The sequence below is a fragment of the Vigna umbellata genome, chromosome 6 (genome assembly GCF_029865625.1).
Source record: "Vigna umbellata cultivar VRB3 chromosome 6, Vumbellata_1.0, whole genome shotgun sequence".
NCBI classification, from domain to species: domain Eukaryota; kingdom Viridiplantae; phylum Streptophyta; class Magnoliopsida; order Fabales; family Fabaceae; genus Vigna; species Vigna umbellata.
The window spans coordinates 34,735,379-34,740,165 of record NC_142170.1 but is presented as its reverse complement, the minus strand read 5'-3'; the positions used below and the strand labels follow the sequence as shown (position 1 = coordinate 34,740,165).

Sequence of the window (4,787 nt, the reverse complement as noted above, 5' to 3'; positions counted from 1 at the left end):
TGGAGGGTGGGGCTGATCAACTGTAAGTAAATAAAAATGATAGGTAGAAATTTAGGTTTTCATATAAAAATAAAAAAGTAAAAGGTTAAAGTTAAAAGGATAATTTTGTAATTAAAATTTTTTTGGGTACAGAGAAGAACGGTGATGGTGGAGGAGGGAGTTTCTCTCTTAATTAAATTAGGCAAGTTGGCTTTTCGAAGGAAAGGGGTGTTTCAATCTCAAACTTTTCATCTTGTATCATCAAAAATTTCAATTTTAACCTTAATCAATATTTCTTTAATTTTTTCTCTTTCTTGATAAAATCACTTTGTACTCTTCTAATTTTTTCTTTTTCTTATTAAAGTCACTCTATACCCTTTTAATAGATTTAAAAATCTGTACTTTGAAATCTCTTTTATAAATTTTATTTTTAGATTAAAAATTTAATAATAATTTAGTTTAATTTTTAAAATTTTAATATTATTTAACATACGTTTATATCTTAATAATTATTAAAATATAATTTCTACTATTATAATAATTATATTAAAAAAATAAAAACAAAAGTAATTAAATTAAAAGTAGCAGTAATAAATATTAAAAAATTGTTTAAAAATACTGTAAAAAATATTACAATTTTAAATTAAATAATTACTAAATTTTAAATAAAAAACAAAATTTAAATAAAAATTTACGGTTAACATATTTTAACAGATTTTGATATTAGATAAATCATATTTTAATAATTATTAAAATGTAAAAATATATTAAGTAATTTTAGAATTTTAATTCAATTAAATAATTATGAAATTTAATTAAAAAACAAAAATTTAAAAAAATAGTTTATTGAATATCAAAATTCGATAAATAAATATTTTTAAAATTTTGTTTTTTTATTTGAAATTTAATAATTATTTCATTTTAATTTAATAATTAATATAATTTAATATATGTAAATATATTAAATTAGATTTTATATTATTAATTTTTTATTCTTTTTATTTTCATTATTACTCTTTTTATTTTTATTTTTTTTATTTTTATGATTTTAATATAACTGTTATAATCATAGAAATTATATTTTAATAATTAGTAAAATATAAATGTATATTAAATAATATTAAATTTTTAAATTAAATTAGATTAATTATATAAAATTAGATTTAATATATTTAAAATTAATATAATATCAAAATCGGTTAGAATATGTTAACGGATTTCGATAAACAAATTTTTTAAAATTTTGCTTTTTTTTTTAAATTTGAATAATTAATTAATTAAATTTAAAATTCTAATATTATTTATAGTATTTTTAAACAATTTCTTTTAATATTTATTATTGCTACTTTTATTTTAATTACTTTTGTTTTTATTTTTTAATATAACTATTATAATAGTATAAATTATATTTTAATAATTATTAAGATGTAAATGTATGTTAAATAATATTAAAATTTTAAATTATTATTAAATTTTAAATCTAAAAATGAAATTTAAAAAATTTATAAAAGGGATTTCAAAATCTGTACAATGTCAAAGTCTATTAAAGGGGTATAGGTTGACTTTAATAAGAAAGAAAAAAAAAATAGAAAGGTGCTGGGTGACTTTAATAAGGAAAAGAAAAAATTAAAGGGGTGTAGAGTAAAAGAGAAAATTTTTTAAAAATATTAATTAAGATTAAAATTAGAATTTTTGGAGGTGCAGGATGAGAGGTTCGAGATGTAGGGTGAAACACCCGAGGGAAAGGCATTAGTCCAGCCTTTCCTGAACCCCTGGCCCAGGTTCGATCCTCACATGATTTGAGTGTTACTCTCTCTACCACCCCATCTTCTCCCTCCACCTCCCCAATTTTTTTTTTAAATTTCAATCTTACCCTTTTTACTTTCACCTTTACATATTTTACTTTTTATTTTTTAAAACCCTAATCTTCTTTCACTTTCACATAGGCAAGCCCCACTCCCACTTTCACTTTCTCTTTTTTTTTTTTCAATTTCCATGTCCGTTAACTTTCAATTGATATTATTAATGAAAAATGAAGAAAAATATTTCATTTGTGACCATAAATAACTTACTAAAATATATTAGATTAAATTTGTGTAGTAGTACGAGAGTAAGTGGGATATGATTAGACCGAACCAAGGAAAAGTTGTGATGCAGAAAAATGTATTAAGGTTCTCCAAGCGTGGCAAGGCATGACATTTTGGATCTATGGTAGTGAAAAGAAAGAGAGAAAGTGAAAGTAGGGTGGGGTGGGGACTTCCCTATGAGAGAAAGAGTGAAAGGAGATTAGGATTTTAAAAAATAAAAAGTAAAATAGGCAAAGATAAAAATAAAAAGGGTAAAATTGAATTTAGAAAAAATTGAGGAGGTGAAGGGAGAAGATGGGGTGGTGGAGGGAGTAACACTCACATGACTTTGGATGATTTGGCCTCCTCAGTGTTTGGGCTGCTCCGCATTCAGGAGGTGTTTGGGAGTTACTCCCTCCACCACCACATACTGTGCGCTGCACCTCCTCGTTCTTTTTTTGTCCTTGTCTTGAATATAAACGGATGTTAACTTCCGATTCATTCAAGGCGAAACGGATGTGCACATCCGTTGAAGCATGGTCTGGGCGCTGATGGATATTAAGAGACTTGAAACTGGCGGCGGGATCCTTAGGAATGGCCTTTGCCAACATCACATGTTATTCGGTCGGTGCTTTCGAGTCCTTCGGCGCAAACTGCTGTGTAATGTTTCTGCTACTCTGCTCCATCCCAATATCATTCCTCTTGCTCAACATCTCAAACATCCTTCTACCTTTGCACCAGGACCCTAACATCACCCGCATGTCACACACCTACCTCATCTTTTCCCTCCCCGACCTCCGCACCCACTCCTTTCTCCATCCAATCTGCATTTACCTTTGCGCACAAGGCGTCACCCACCCGGTCACCTTAGCGTCCCTGGCTGGAACCCTCCTCCACTTCCCCTTCAACTACCTTCTCATCATGCGACTCCGCCGCGGCCTCGCCGTCGTCGCGGCAGCTTCCGCTGCCTCCAGCCTCTCCATCCTCCTCTTCCTCGCCACGCACGTGTGCCTCATAGGCCTCCGCTGCGCCGCGCCGACCCGAGACTGTCTCGCCGGGTTGAAGCCGCTGATCCGGCTCGCCGCGCCGAGCTGTGTCTCCGTTTGCCTGGAGTGGTGGTGGTACGAGATCATGATAGTTTTGTGTGGGCTTTTGGCACTTCAACCGTTGCTTCCATGGGTATACTCATTCAAACAACTTCCTTTATTTACGTTTTTCCCTCTTCGTTGTGTTTTGCAGTTTTCACTCGTTCGAAACAAATGCATTTGGAGAGAGAGTGAAAATGAGAGTTGGGGGGCTACTGTGAGAGTTAAAGTGAAAAGGATAGTTTTGTAATTAAAATTTTGGTGGTGGAGTTTTTAGAAGGGCAAAAGATTTTGGTGGTGGAGTTTTCTCTCTTGCAACTACTGTTATGAGTGACTTAATACAAAAGGATCCTACTTGTTATTTTTGGATGCAAATAATCTTCCATTTGCCTTCTTGGATGCTATAATGGATGATTTTTTAATTCTTTACCACTATCTTGGACAATTTTCACACTCTTGAATACTCAATTTGTTTTCTTCTATGTTTTGTCTAGGTGCACTTTTCAAGGCTTCTAGTTCAGTTTTCAGATATTGATTTTCTTTGTCTAGATTTTCTATTCTACCTTCTAGGAACTTCTTTTCACTCTTAATCCTATTATTTGCATACTACATTTTTCTAGCCTCTTCATGTAATTCTTGAAAAGCATCAAGTAATTGATAATACCTATCTTCTATGCTTTCATCTTTAAAGCTACACACACTGCTTTCTGAAGATATTTAGTCAGCCATCAAACATAAATTTGTTTCCTCTTCAATGCTCTCATCAGATTCAATTGAGAAGGAGCTTAAGACATTATCTTCCCAAGCTATATAGGCTTTTTTCTTCTTCTAATTTCTACTGTCAAGGTTGTTCTTCTCTTCCAACTTTCAAGCATAAAGTAATTGATAATACCTATCTTCTATGCTTTCATCTTTAAAGCTACGCACACTGCTTTCTGAAGATATTTAGTCAGCCATCAAGCATAAATTTGTTTCCTCTTCAATGCTCTCATCAGATTCAATTGAGAAGGAGCTTAAGACACTATCTTCCCAAGCTATATAGGCTTTTTTCTTCTTCTGATTTCTACTGTCAAGGTTGTTCTTCTCTTCCAGCTTTTGCTTCATTTTATTCAGTGGACATTATGGTTTGATGTGTCCAACCTTGCTACATTCAAAGCAAGTTGGTGTGGCAACAAATTTTCCCTTTCTTCTATATAACCTTGTATTTCCTACAAAGTCATAGTTAATTTTATTCTTGAATTTAAAAAAATTTGGAGAACTTCTTTACCATATCACTATAAAAAATTTCAACATCAAGATCATCTTCAGAGTCATGTTTCCTTGATCTAGTTTTTGTGGCAGTTCTTGCAGCTATCTTGAGAGCAATGATGTGTCTTTTCTCTCATTCTTCTTCTTTCAAATTTTTCCAACACTAGTTCATGTTCCCTTAGCTTTCCAAATAATGTAGCCTTATTCATGGTGATAAGATCTCTTGATTCTAAGATGGTTGTAACCTTAGGTTGCCAATTTCGATTTAGGCTCTTTAGGATTTTGATGTTCAACTCTTCCTTATCAAAGGTCTTTCCAAGAGCAAGAAGGTGATTTATTATGTGAGTAAATCTTTTCTGCAATCATATATGTTCTCAACATTTTTCATCCTAAACATCTCATACTCTTG

General features: G+C 31.2%; 1 pseudogene; it reads left to right on the top strand.

The window, feature by feature from the left end:
* The first annotated feature begins 2,639 nt into the window (after positions 1-2,639).
* On the top strand, positions 2,640-3,380 carry LOC148197320 (protein DETOXIFICATION 51 pseudogene; annotated as a pseudogene).
* The last annotated feature ends 1,407 nt before the right edge of the window (positions 3,381-4,787 follow it).